Source organism: Nomascus leucogenys, chromosome 16 (genome assembly GCF_006542625.1).
Source record: "Nomascus leucogenys isolate Asia chromosome 16, Asia_NLE_v1, whole genome shotgun sequence".
Classification (NCBI taxonomy): domain Eukaryota; kingdom Metazoa; phylum Chordata; class Mammalia; order Primates; family Hylobatidae; genus Nomascus; species Nomascus leucogenys.
This window is the reverse complement of record NC_044396.1, coordinates 39,850,805-39,866,892: the sequence shown is the minus strand read 5'-3', so window position 1 is coordinate 39,866,892 and position 16,088 is coordinate 39,850,805.

Here is a 16,088-nt window from a genome sequence, read left to right as displayed (position 1 = left end):
ATCATTTGGCATGATCTATGGTATATACCAAATTATTTGGTAATTTTAAATTATTAGTTCGAAGGTGTATTTCTGGTAATTGAATACACAGAGCAATTCTAAACTAGTTACTGCATATTTTAGGTTTGAGAAAACTAGAAAATGTCAATATTTTTGGGAGTAAGATTGTTACTGTGAAGACAGGAGATAAAAATACAAATGTGGAAAGGCAAGAAATCTATAGTGATGCAAAAAATACTTAATATAGAGTTAAGTAAAATCTAATAATAATCAAATAATAATTATTTATCATGAACAAGTGGGATCTATCCTAAGAATACAAGACTGGTTTAACACTTGAAAATAATTCAGTGAAATTTACCTATTAACAGACCAGATTAAAAAGAAAAATCACAGCTGGGCACGGTGGCTCAGGCCTGTAATCCCAGCACTTAAGGAGGCCGAGGTGGGCAGACCACCTGAGGTTGGGAGTTGGAGACCAGCCTGACGAACATGGAGAAACCACATCTCTACTAAAATTACAAAATTAGCCGGGCATGGTGGTGCATGCCTGTAATCCCAGCTACTCAGGAGGCTGAGGCAGGAGAACTGCTTGAACCTGGGAGGTCGAAGTTGTGGTGAGCCAAGATTGTGCCATTGTACTCCAGCCTGGGCAACAAGAGTGAAACTACATCACAAAAAAAAAAAAAAAAAAAAGAAAGAAAAAAGAAAGAAAAGAAAAAAAAGAAAAATCACATGATTATCTTTATCTTAGATTGGCCAACCAAAATGTAGACAATATTTAGCCTACCACATGTGTAATAAACATTTACAAAGCCACATCCATTGGTTTTCTATGGTCTTTGGTGCTTTTGTGTTACAAAATCAGTGTTGAGTTGTCATGAGAGAGCATGACAGAGATTGTATTACCTGGAAACATTAAAGTAATTTCTTTCTGGACCTTTACAGAAGAAGTTTGCTGACTCTGGATATAAAGAAATGTGAACAAAGGGTTTTGGAAAAATTTAATGGTTATTCATAATACAATTAAAACTGAGTACACTGGGCATAAAAAGAAACTTTTATCAACCTGATAAATAGCATTGATGAAAACTTGCAGTTGGTAACATCCTTAATAGGGAAAGTGCTTTCTTCCTGAAATTGGAGAAAAGCCAATGTTATTTTCTCTTATCACTTTCCTTCAACACTGTTCTGGACCTCCCAGGCAGTGTAACAATGCAAATAAAGAAAAATAGAGGATTACAATTCAGAACAAAAGCTAAAAGTATCATTATTTGCACATGAAAGAATCATCAATGTAGAAATTGTAAGAAAACTACAAAGTGTCTATGAAAGGTAACAATGACTATAGTGACACTACAGTACAAGAGTCATATAAAGATCAGTTTGTTTTCAGATGTCAGGGAAAATCCCAGGGCAAGGATTGCAAAATCCTATCCTCCTCAAAAGAAAAAACAACAACAAAAACGCCAAAAACTGGCAGCATCAACATTTGCAGGCTCTGGAAATTAAACCCAGACTGTTATTCAGAAAAAGCAGCGATTCTTGATGAGAACAGGGAGGTATGTGACTTTTTGAGTTGGCCAATACCTGTCTCTAGCCTTGAAAAACCCAAAGTCCTGAAGTCAAAGTCAGCACCACCAGTCTAGCAGTCAACTGCGGGAGCAGGACGTGGCTGGGGCATCTTCCCAGCTTCCCTCTCAGATAACTGTCCTCCCTTGACCTATCAGGTGATTCCCTGGAAGATTCACTTGCAAGGCTGTCTTTGTTTCACCAGATATGAGCTTACCCAGTTCAGAAAGACCTTTCCCCTGGTATTTCATTTTTCTAATTCTGTTTTTGTTTGTTTGTTTGTTTATGGTGGTTGTTTTTGAGACAGGGCATTCCTCTGTCACCGAGGCTGGAGTGCAGTGGTTTGATCTTGGCTCACTGCAGCCTTGACCTCTTGGGTCCAGGCAATCCTCCCACCTCCGCCTCCTGAGTAGCTGGGTCTACAGGCACCCTCCATCGCCCTGGCTAATTTTGGTATTTTTTTTTAGAGATGGGGTTTCTCCATGTTGCTCAGCCTGGTCTGGAACCCCTGGGCTCAAGAGATCTGTCTGCCTCAGCCTCCTAAAGTGCTGAGATTATAGGTGTGAGCCACTTTACCTGGCCTATTCTGTTTTTTGTTTTTATCATTTTTGTTGTTGTTTTGTTTTTCCTGAAAGCAATCACAGGGATTGTACTTAAAAATATGTAACCCCAATAATATTTTTATAATATTGCTTGGAATAGGAAAATAATGGAATTAATATAAATGGCTGTCAATAAAGAAATAGTTCTGTAATGTGTGATATATCCACAAAGAGTAGGAACGTAAAAAAAAAAGCAAGTAAAATGCTATAGTTAACTTTTAAAGTATTTAGGTAAAAAACATACATAAATAAATAACAAAACAAAACAAAAAAAAACAGAAAACCTCACTACAGTCCAGAGGGGGATTTAAAATATTGTTGCTTAAAATAAGACACGTGTGTGTGTGTGCGTGTGTGTGTGTGTGTGTGTAAATATGTGCAAATTTCAACAATGGCAATTATTGGGCAGGTGAATTGGATAATATTTTTAGAGACTATTGTCATTTGGAGGAAGTGTATTCAACATTATAATATTTTAAATTTTAAAAACCAGTAAAAACTATTATTTTTGTGATATGAACAAAGTTTGACAAAATCTTCCTGGGTTATAGTATACTCAGAAAAGGAAATTTATGAGCGGGGTGGCAAGAGAAAAATAATTTTGTGTGGAATGTGAATCATTCACATATCTAGGGGGTTTGGATGTCTGGATTTCTCAGAAGTGAGATGGATTTTAGTAAGCTAAGAGCACTCTTAGAGAATGAGTAGATATTATTTTTTTAAAGATTAGAGTGAAAATCTCTATTTAATAAGATTTCTGGGTCCTGACATTTATTTAGTCATTTAGTTATATTTAATACAACACCATATTAATTGAATGAAAAAACTGAGCATCTATGGAAGTTTACTGTAACTGGATTTAAATAAACACCTTGAAAGAAGAGCTTATTTAAGAGTCTGTATTACATTGGATAAAGCATGATATTGCATGGGGACTTGGGGATTATACAGACAAAACACAAAACTCGGTTTTGAGCTTTCATTCATTCAAAAGAAATTAGAAGAGAAAATGAGAATATGAGAAATAAAGGTTCTGTTTCTTATAGAGTCGTGTTTGTATATTTATAAAATAGATAATTAGGCCAATTAGGCCGGACTCGGTGGCTCAGGTCTGTAATCTCAGCACTTTTGGGAGGCCCAGGTGGGTGGATCACGAGGTCAGGAGATCGAGACCATCCTGGCTAACATGGTGAAACCCCGTCTCTACTAAATATACAAAACATCAGCCGGGCGTGGTGGCACGTGCCTGTAGTCCCAGCTACTCGAGAGGCTGAGGCAAGGGAATCACATGAACCTGGGAGGCAGAGATTGCAGTGAGCTGAGATCACACCACTGCTCTCCAGCCTGGGCGACAGAGCGAGACTCTGTCTCAAAAAAAAAAAAAAAGATAATTATTAATTAGTTTACCTCTCGAAGTCCTCTACCGATTGACACTTTCTGGACATTTTATATAAATGAAATTATACAATAAATGTTGTTTTGTGACTAGCTTCTTTCACTTAGCATAAAGCTTTCATTGTTCATCCATGTAGTGGTACACATTAGTACATCATTCATTTTTATTGCCTAATAATATTCCATTGTATAGATATGCCACATTTTTTTAATCCTTTCATTAGTTCAAAGACATTTTTGCTGTTTCCACTCTGTGTCAATTAGGACTCATGCTGCTGTGAATATGTGTTTACCAGTTATTGTAAGGACCTATGTTTTCACTTCTGTTTGGTATATACCTAGAAATTAAATTGTTTGAGTCTGAATAGCTTATTCAGCCAATGTGTGGTTGGAAGTTGTACCTAAGCCCATTGTGTGAAAGATGCCTTTGCTCTGCATCAAAAAATCTGTGTGCAGCTTGCGGAATGCTTGCAAGCCTGCACATAGCCTGCTCTGTTTGCTGCTGAGTGCACACAACCCAGCACGTGTACACACACACACACACACACACACACACAGCCTTCTCAATCTCCAAGGGTGACATTGATCTCAACATGGTTCTTCTTAGCTGTCTCTTTCCATGATATTTCTGTTAAAAAATCTATTATATGAAAAAAATGTTAAATTAGACTGTATGGAAAGTAAAATTTTGTTCCATAAAAGACTCTCTTAAGAGGATAAAAATACAAGCCACACAATGGGAGAAAATATTTGCATACCGAGTGTGGGTGTCTATTCGAAAACTTAGTATTTAGCATATATGAAGAATTTCAAAAGTCAACAGTAAAAATACAAACAATGCAATTAGAAAATGAGCAAAAGACATAGATAGATATTTCAGAATATCTATCTATCTAATGATGGCAAATCAGCACATGAAATCAATATTAACTATCAGATAAATGAAAATTAAAGTCGCAATGAGAAATTATAACACACCTATAAGAATGGCTAAAATTACTATATATATATATATTTTATGTTGCTCTATATGCAGGCAAGGATGTGGAGAAAGTGGATCACTCATTGCTCATAAAAATACAAAATGGTACAGCCACTCTAGAAAGCAATTTGGCTCTTAAAATCTAAATGTATATTTATCATATGACGATGATTTTCTGAAAGCTTTTATCTCAGATAAATAAAAACTTATCTTCACAATAAGTCTAGACACAAATATTTATACCAGCATGTTTATTTGTTTTTATTTTTGTTTTTTTACCATAAACACAAAGTAGAAAAAAGTCTGATGTTCTCAACAGATGAATTAACAAACTGCGGTGCACCCATACCACGGATTACTATTCAGTAATAAAAAGGAATACAGAAAAACTTTCATGAATCTCCAGGGATACACACTGAATGAAAAAAGCCAATCTAAAATGGTTAATACTATGTAATTCTATTTGTGTAACATTTTTAAAAGGCCAATATTTTAGAAATGGAGAAAAAATTGGTGTTAGCCGGGACTTAGTGACTGGGAAGGCTTGGAGAAGACTGATGTGATTATAAAGGGAATCCTTGCAATGAAACTGTTCTGTGCCTTCACTCTTTGGTGGATAAACACATGTACACAGGTAATAAAATCATATAGAGCTAAATACACACACAAATGAATACAAGTAAAACTGGAGAAGTATGAATACAATAAATTGATTTTACCAATATAGATATCACAGTTTCTATATTGTACTATGGTTTTACAAGATATTATCTTTAGGAAAAAAATGAATAAAAAGTGAACTGAATTTCTTCATGTTATTTCTTATGACAGCATGTAAATCCACAGTTTTACAAAATAACTTTGAAATTAAAATAAATTCTGCCAGAACTTCAAATGTCTGATGCTATTGATACAGTAACAATTATACATATAAGAATCCTGACAACTATCTGGAGGCTGATAGACTTGCTATTGCTCGTATTCAAATGTTGGGAGCAATAAAATCACAGATATTCAGACCTTCAAAATCTCAGAACCAATCATGATTTCCCCATGCTGGTCAGATATCTGAGTAGTGAAACAAATTGAAATAAATATTTTCTGCAGACAGGAGGAAAAGTAAAGAAATATATAGTACTCAATCTGGGGAGGAGAACATGACAGGAGCATGACTTAGCTCTCTGCTCACAGGGACTCTACCCTTGTCAAAGTGAATGCAGAGGAGGGACAAAAGGTTGATTTATGCTCCCAGTCATGTCACTAAAACTGTTACAGAAAAGCAACCAGACCACCTGCAAGCACGCATCAACATAAAAAACCCTCCAAAGGAGTGTGCTACCTTAGGAAAGAAAAGTGGAGTCTTCACAGGGCTTTAGCAAGAGGCGTCAACCAAAGCTCAGCTAGTTTCAGGAACAGCTATCCGCATATGATCTAAATATGAAAGAGACAGGAATTGTTCCTGTGGTTTAGTAGTGTTGGTTTGAAGAACTGTGGTTTAGCAAGATGTGTAGTGAAGAATACTGGGGAATTGAGACCATGTGAAGGTCATAGAAAAAGGTTTTTTTCCTTAGAGCATTTTATAACATAGAGGAGTATTGCGGTCATTCCTATTTTCATAGTGGAAAAATGAGACAAAACACAACCAAGATATTTTCAGAGTAATTCTAGAACTTTAAGCTATTTTGAGGCTTTCTATGTTCTTATTTATTAGACTATTATGAGAATCTGCCCTGGATTATCAACCTGCTCCAATTCACATTGTCAAATAAACATAACTCAAGGTTTTGTTCTTCTCTGAAATACCTGAAATCTAATTTGTAGTGATTAATTTTCACACAAGTAAACTTTCCTACAGCTAACTGGGATAATAATTGTTATCTAGTAGAGTGGTGGTATTTGTGCAAAATTTATTTAGAAAGCAAAATTACTTAAGACTTTTTAAAAGCAATAGTATTTTCTATGATGAAGGCACAAAATTAATTTTTTGCAATTCAAAAATATTGTATATAAATTGTTTTGAAACTCTCTTAAATCCTAGTCTGCAATGTGTGAACAATAATTTCTGTACTATGAAATTATTGATCATCTGGGTATATGGGTTATAGTCCCTGAGTCAACTAAAAAACAAACAAACAAAAAAACAGAACAGTAACAACAACAAAAAACACCCCGAAACAGAAATATCAAATAAAGCTACCAGAATACAAGTTCAGTAAAGTAAGCCTAAGTTACTCTTACATTCTATTAAATAATTTTTCTCTCAAGAACATTGATTTAGAGGCATTGCAACAGATGTTGGCACTTATGTCAGTTTTCCCTTACAAGGCCGTTAAAAAGTTAAGGTGGGTCTAACTACTCACTGTATCTAAAATAAAATATTTTTTTAAGCAATAAAAAAAAAAAGTAGTAAACCACAGTCCTCACCTTCGAAAATTTCGTATTTTAAAAAGACGGAAACGAAGTCATCCTTGAGGCAATAGAAATTCTAAGATGGCTGCATCACGACTATGTCTGTATTCCACTAGCCGTAACTCAGATTTCTGCCCTTCGTAGGGCAAGCACAGGATACAGGAAGTAGCAGCCGTCAGCTGGGTGTCAGTGCGCGCGAGGAGGCTCTGCAGCTGTAGCTGTTTGAACAGGCATGCACACATGCTTCTGTGATTGGTCTCCCTGGCCCCTGAAATCTAGAGGAAGATGAACAGGCAACTGAGTGTTCAAGGAGACCAGGGAGAATGGGCTCAGCAAGTCTAATGGGGAATATAATTTTTAGGTGCAAAATAATTTGCAGGGCCAGGAGCGGTGGTTTGCTTCTGTAATCCAAGCATTCTTGGAGCCGGAAGGGGGAGAATCATTTGAGCCCAAGAGTTTGAGTCCAGCCTGGGCAACAGGTGAGACCCCGTGGCTACAAAAAGTACAAAAATTAGCCGGGCATGGTGGTGTGTGCCTGTAGTCCCAGCTATTTGGGAGACTGAGGTGGGGGGCTCATCTTAGCCCAGGAGGTGAAGACTCCAATGAGTGGTGATAGCACACTGCAGTCCACCTTGAGTGACAGAGTGGACCCTGTCCAAAAAAAAAATGGAAGTAATGAAATTCACTTCTCAGAAATTATATTTTGGGACTCACAATTGACCAATGCCTGGAGCGCACACAGTATAAAATTCATCACCATGGTTTCCTGTAGAGCCCAGCCCCCATGGGCTGCTCCCAGCCAATGACTGGATATTGAGGTGGCAGAAATACTAAGGCAGGCTGCTTCCTGGGAGACAGGGTCTCATCTGATGGGAGATTTTGGGCTGAGCAATTTGCACCAACCTTATCAAACATCCTTATACCTGTACCACAGTCTAGGAATCTTCCATACAACCTCCCTATCTTCGTAGTGTTCTTCAAGGGCGGATCTGCATCCTGCTGAGTCAGTGGGACTGCCTTCCTCTGCCCTCCTCTGACTCCTACACCGTCTTATCTCACAGGCACTTCCTTTGATACATCTCTCGAACATGTTGGGGCTCATATTGGCATCTGCTTCTCACAGTGGCCAGATTAACACAAGCCTCTTTATTTTCATTCACATTTAAGACTGCTGATTTGGTGCACCACTGATTTACTCCTAGCCAGGAGGCATACAAAAATAATCTAACAACACATATATGGGAACCCAGAAACCAGGCAGAAGAAGAAGAAATAGAAGAGATGTCCAAAAAAGTAGAGATTCTTGGTGAAATGTGACTCAAAAAATAAATGTGACTCTGAAAATTTAATAACAAAATGAGAGTACTTGAGATACACAGTATTATTTTAAAAAGTGGCAAGCGAGTCTTCCAATTTAACATATAAAATCAGGAGATATAATCTACTCAAAGATGATTACTTAGGTGCAGATTAATGTCTTAGAAGATCAAGATGAAGAGTTATCCCTGAGCCCAGGGCAAAATTACAAGAAAAACTCACTACAATAGGTTCACAAAATCCTATATGTAAGTGAGAGATCCAGGTATAAAAGGGACTGACAGGGCGAAAAATGATTAAATCAATAATGTAATTTTCCTGAGCTGAAGAAACACTATTTCAGATTCAAAGAGTTCACCAGGTGTTTTGGAGAAGACTGATTAGAAGAGAAAATCACCGTGGCATACCATGCATGATTTCTACACCTTCTCAAGTTCATGAATTTCAAAAATAAAGATAACATTCTGCAGATAATCTTAGAAAGAACATACTATGTATTATGGGAAAAATTAGACAGGTGTCTGTGTTCTCATCTGAAATGTCAGGAGCCGAAAGATTGAAATATTATCTACAGAATAGTGAGAATAGAGACCTGAAACTACAAATGATATACACAGGCAAGATATCATCCCTGTTGTGACTGGAGAGATATTTGCAGATATGCAGGCATTCAGAGTGTATATCATCCATATCACACGTTAGACTATTTATTGAATTCTTCTACGTAATGAGGATTTTGCTAGCGTTTTATATACATCAACTTATTTGATCTTTGCAACTCTGTGAGATAGATGGATTTATTCTGTTTTCACTTGAAGAACTGTGGCTCTAAGAGTTTAACAAATTTAGAGAAGTGCAGTGGCCCATGTGTGTAATCCCACCATTTTGAGAGGCTGAGGCCCGCAGATCACCTAAGCTCAGGAGTTGAAGACCAACCTGAACAACATGGCAAAACACCATCTCTACCAAAAATACAAAAAAAAAAAAAAAAAAAAAAAAAGGCCAGGCATGGTGGCATGTGCCTGTGGTTCCAGCTACTTGGGAGGCTGGGAGGATGACTTGAGCCTAGTAGGCTGAGGATGCAGTGAGCTGAGATTGTGCCAGATTAGAAAGCCCTTTTATTCCTGGCCATATAATTTGGAAAATTAATATATACATAATTAAATAATTCAGTGAGAGTACTGAGTTCTGTGGATGGTGGGAACCAGTTTTCTCACCATGGAATGAAAAGTCATAAACAGGTGGTGGAGACTGGGATGATTCATGGGTTAATGGATTATAATTTGACGTGTCAAAAGGAACTCATCTTCAGCTTAATATAGATGCAGATATTTACTTACAGAAAGATTTACAGATATGTGTAAAGACACACACACACAGACACACACAAATACGCATGCACACAGGCAACCCTCACAATGAGAAGTCCCACCACCTATCTGAAAGTCTCCTTTTTTCCCATGTGCAGAGCCCAGCTGCAGAGCACTCACTCCCACTGGCTGAGACCTTTGCTGTTGATCATCTACCACAGTTGTCCACTCCTGCTTCCTCCACTTTCAACCAGATGTTGATTTGAGGGGCCATCAGCTATAAGCTCCTGCATGCAAAAATATTCCAGAGTCTATTTCACCAGTAATCTAACTTTAGATACTTAATGAAGCTTTAAGTAATAACTAAACAAGTTGTATCATCAAATGTTATTTTCAAGTGTCTCTTTCTTAAACCAAGTAAGTGTATGCATAGATTATTCTATGTAAGAGCTAAGATAACCAATGGACTTTATTATTATATATACTCTCTCAAGGTTTTTGTATGAGGGCCATCTTGTCCTATGGCAGTATAAAAATGATTTCATAAGGAACACTGACAATTACAGATATGTTAAATATAGAACTGCATAATTTCACATCGAGCCTTTAGATGCTTCATGTCATGATTTATCTTTGAAGTGTTCGGTATTTAAGGAGTTTCTATATAAGTGAATATTACTTGCTGACACTGTTTGAAAGAGCATGGAGAAAATCTTTTAAGGTACACTATTTAAAAAGAAAATTATGCATATTTTATGAAGTATGATCCTTAAATTAGAAAACTTAATTTTCAAATTATTTGATATATTAAAAAGAATCAGCCATTTTCATTTATTTTAAATCATACAAATGAATCTTATTTTCTCATTTGAATAAATTATTGCATTTTATTCAACTTGATAACCCTGAAATTCAAGTACTTGAATCTCTTACGAAAACCCTATGAAGGAAAATATAGATTTTTTAATCTATCTAGTCAAAGAACTAAAAAGAGTAAAGCAGTTAAATTTAATTGTGGCTTTGGAAAATGTTCTGTGGCTATGTGTAAGATATTAATTCACTGTTTCCAATTTTTTATAATAGAATTTGAGTTGAATTTAATCCTTCAACTTTTCAAAATATGTCAAATAAATATCATTTATTCTGCAATATACAGTATACTATACAATCATTAAACTTTAGTTAGTGATATATTGATGTAAATATTGTGCTCCCCTCAAAAAAGAGTCTTTTTCAGAAAAATATATACAAAATTAAAAATTGAAAGTTGAATTACTCATATGTCAAATATTGAATGATTTAATGTATATCCATTGAACTAATATGAATCACATCATTTTAGGAAAATAGCCACAATGTTAAGATAATGGAAGAGGTGAGGAACTGACTTTGCCTGTGAATTGAAGGAAGACTTTTCAGAGGCAACAATATTTGAGATAAGCTTTTTTTGGTTAATAGAAATTTGGAAGGTACATAGGGAAGCAACGAGTATGTTGATTGTATAGGTTAAAATGAGTTTATTGTAAATATTTCTAGAAGATAAGATTCTGTGAGCCTCAAATAGAAAAACATGAAGTTGAAGAAAGAAGGTAAGAGCCAGATTAGAAAGCCCTTTTATTCCTGGCCATATAATTTGGAAAATTAATATATACATAATTAAATAATTCAGTGAGAGTACTGAGTTCTGTGGATGGTGGGAACCAGTTTTCTCACCATGGAATGAAAAGTCATAAACAAGTGGTGGAGACTGGGATGATTCATGGGTTAATGGATTATAATTTGACGTGTCAAAAGGAACTCATCTTCAGCTTAATATAGATGCAGCTATTTACTTACAGAAAGATTTAAAGATATGTGTAAAGACAGCAGTGTGTATACACACATATATTCCCTTTCTCTATTAGTTTAGAGGGCCTAGAAGCACTGACACCCAAATAAAAATCAGCACATCTACTACACAGATCTTTGTGTCTAATAGTATTCAACAACAACAACAAAACAAAACACCACAGTGTTTTCATGGAGAAATGGCTCATTCTAGGATTTGGGCAGAAAATTTGCAAGATAAACTTGAAGCACCCTATCATATCAGAAAGTAATAAAATACAGAGTAATAAACAAACATAATGACAGCAATACACCGAAGGGACACACAGGTTAACTGAAAGAGTTCCTAGTGGACAAGATAAGAGTAATTTGGGAATGAAATACAGAAATCATAAAATAAATACTCACAAGTCCATACTGATATAAATTAATGATTGAATAAATATTAGAGAGGAATAAACATATCTCTCTTGCAGAAGGATTTCAAAGAGTTTCTGTAGATTATCTACCCTCAATGAGGCAGAGCATAATTTCCCACTCTTTATGTGTAAAATAAGCATAGTAACTTTCTTACAAAATTAAAATACGAGAGAAAAAAAAGAGTAATTTCAATGCGGAGAAGGCTGATCAATGCTACCCTTTCCAGCTGATCAAGGTCAACATCAACAGTTATAAATCGTGTTGATAGTATTTACCTTTGATATGATGTGATGAAAGTGACACTGTACCTCTCTGGCTATTCTCCATAAAACCCACAAATCCAGTATTATTATGAGAAAATATCAGAAAAATACCAAAGGAGGAATACTCTTTAAACACCTACTCAGTACTTTTCAAAATTATGAAGGTAGTAAAAAAATGAAAAAAGTTTGAAAAAAACTATCGTATCCCAAATGAGCCTGTTAAGCAATGACCACTAAAAGCAATGTGATATCCTGGATGGGACACTAGCATGAAAAAGAAAATTAAGTAAAATCTAAGGAAATTGGAATAAAGTGTGGATTTTTATTAATAAAGTATAAATACTGGTTTATTAATTGTTATATATTATGTCTTAATAACAAGGAAAACTAGGTTTGGGTTTATAGAAATTTCCCTACTATATTCATAATTTTTGTAAATATAAAACTATTCTAAATTAATTTTTTAAGATGAATATCACACAAATTTCATACCTTGCTACAGGTAGGTCACAAAATTAGCTGTATGTTTTCTAGTGGCAAACACAAACAGATAACCCTTTTGACCTCGCAATGTCAATAAGGAACTCAAAGAAAAAGCTAACACAATTTCCTCAGAGCAATTACATCAAGATCATCAGGAATAGGATGTAGGTATTTTAAAAATAGTCCCGACTACTCCAAATGGTGCACAGGTTTAAATATTGGCCATGTACATTTCCTGGGTTTGTACAAATGTATAATGACATGTATCCACCATTATAGTATCATTACAGTACAAAATACCTTCACTGGCCTAAGAATTCTCCTTAAGCATCATTTATTCATGAGTAAACTATATATATTTTTTAACGTTCCGGGATACATGTGCAGGATGTGCAAGTTTGTTACATAGTAAACGTGTGCCATAGTGGTTTGCTGTACCTATCAACCCATCACCTAGGTATTAAGCCCAGCATGCATTAGCTCTTTTCCCTAATGCTATCCCCAAACCCCATCCTCCAATGTACCTTACAGTGGTATTATGAAAATTAAATTACAACAGGAATGTAAAGCACTTAGCATAGTACTTAGTTGAGAATAAATAAGCCATAATGATGATAATAATGATAATGTAACAATATTTCTGTTGGTTCTGTTATTCATTATTCGTAGTATAATTGATGATTTAACAAAGTACGTTTCAAGAGAGTGGTAGTGACAGAAATAGAAATTGAATGGGACTGAGATGTGAATGAGAGGTGAAGGCATGACGACTGTGCTTCTGAGAAGAAGAAATCAACCTGGGGAGGAGCACCCAGGCAAGAGTTGATTCAAAATCAAGAGATGAGCTTATTTACTTATTTTAGGATAGAGATTCTTGGATTTGATTGCATTAAGGTACTAGTAAGGGTTGGCTTTGGGCTGGTGGTGTAGGTAGGATTTCATTTTACTGAATGTTTTCTTTTAGAGTTACTTTTCATTTGCTTCTCTAAAATATGAAATACTATGCTTCTACCTAGAAATTCCATATGTTTATATAATTCAACAGTAATGCTCCTCATAGCCAAAACATGTTTATAATAAATTCCAGAGATTTTATATGAAAAAAGCTGCTTGTGATTGACTTTAAAATGGATTAACATGGCATTTTAACTTAAAACGTTATATATATGTACACAAACACGCACACACACATATATGTTAAATACTAAGTCTAAACACTTGTAAATTTTAGTTAAATATTTGTACTTACTGGTATTACAATTGCCACAAATAGCATCTACCCAGGGAGGTAATAAATATTGTTGCTATATGCTTGCATAAATGTTGCACACAGTCTGGGCCTCCTCTGAATTTGTCTTTGAACTTGCTATTCTCTTATTCCCTGCTAAATTACTGTTATCATTTCTAGTTTGGTTTCTATGAATCATACCCTCACACCCCATACTCTTTCTTAATTGTGGGTAGGACAAGTGGTACAACTTTCCACCATAATCAAAACTGAAAGAGGCTGTGGCAAAAGCCAGCCTTTCCTTGTCCACAGCTGCCTGTACATCCCCTTTGGTACAACCATCGATAAGCATCTCAGTAGTGGGTCATGCAGCAGCCCTCGCAAGAGACACATCACATTGGAGCTTCCCATAGTGCATCCTCTAGTGCTGGAAGGTTTATTTTGTCACTTCTGCACCTGATATGGTAGCAATGGCCTTTTTACTTTCTATTCTCCTGAAAGACTTCAAAAACAGGACTGCTTTGTTATTTTCATTTGTGCCACTTGCCTTTTAAACATTTTTAGGGGACAGCAGCGTCTTTCCATTTTCCATTCATGGATTTCCGGTGTGACACTGCAGGTGCTCTTTTTGTTGTTGTTGTTGTTGTTGTTTGAGACAGAGTCTCACTCTGTTGCCCAGGCTGGAGTGCAGTGTTGCGATCTCGGCTCACTGCAACCTCCGCCTCTCGGGTTCAAACTATTCTCCTCCCTCAGCCTCTCAAGTAGCTGGGACTACAGGTGCCCGCCACCACACCCGGCTGATTTTTTGCATTTTTAGTAGAGACAGGGGTTTCACCATGTTAGCCAGGATGGCCTTGATCTCTTCACCTCGTAATCGGCCTGCCTCGGCCTCCCAAAGTGCTGGGATTATTGGCGTGAGCCACCGCACCAGGCCTGCTGCAGGTGGTTTTAAAGAGAGTTAGCTAACCTGCTTGACCCAGCCACTGCAATGCCCATCTGAAAGATCACACACACACACACACACACACACACAGTCACACACAACACATAGACACACACACACACACACACTAGATACAGAAAGAGAGAGATCACTGGAGTTAGACAATAGGATTAAGGAAAATAATTCTGATATTAGTCTCTCTCCTACATTTATTCCAACAAGTTGTTTTTGGTTTAGCTTTAGCTTTCAGGAATACGATTTTATTTCAATGAAGCTTTTGAATTTTTTTATGAGAAACTCTTTATTGCTTTTTGGTTTTGATTTTTTGGTCGGAAGTAATTGAGATGTCTTTACAAGTGAAAAATAAGGAAATCAAGGTTAAGTGCATGAAAATTGTTTCTGCTTTGAATTACTTTTGTATATAATTCAGCAAATCAAGCTATAAAGAGGTGATTATTTGGATCACCTAATAGAGTGCGGAAACGTCTTTTGCTATGTCACTGTTAAAATGACGTGACGACCTTGGTGATATGGAAATGCGAGCATTTGCAGTTCTTTTGTCCATGTACTTCCCCTGTTTGGGGTCCTAAGAGAGAAGGCAGCTGGGTGGGCTGTGGGCTCAGCAAACAAGGAAAGTTTTAGAAAGAGACATTTCTTCATGGGACCTCGCCATCCCAGAAAATTGTCCTCACTGCAGTGCACTTCCACTAAAGAGGGTGTCTTCAAATCTCGGGCGATATTACTTTGTAAGCCAAATTCAGCATCAGAAGGGAGAAAACTAGCCATCCAAGAAAGCTCCTCTCATCAATTAACTTAGAGCTTCCCTGTGAACCAGAAAATACCTAGCCCACTATTTCCACTAAGAGACATTTTTAACATATTTAAAATTTTGTCATGTATTTGGAAATTAAATTTTGAAATGTGTTTTGTAATTCCTGAGGAAAACCACTATTTGTAATCTGCTGTGCTCTAATCACTTTTTTCTTATTCCTAGAATTCGCTTTTTTAAATATATACTAAAGCAAGCTGTATTTTGCTTTTTCCATAAAATAAAAACAAACATGTTTTTGCCATGTTTCACAAAATCCTAATAACATATACCTGAATAAAGTTAAGTTTATTTAACCCTTCCCAATGTTTAGATATGCAAATGATTTGATTTTTCACAATTATATTATTTTTTGCTTTTTTCAAATTAATATCTTCCTAGCTTAAATTTTTCATATTAAAATTATTAGTTTTTAAGTTACAATATTTTAAATACATTTTCAAATTTTATTTCAATTTTGGAATAAAGAAAAATGATTTTCAAATTTTAACAATCTCACATATTTTAA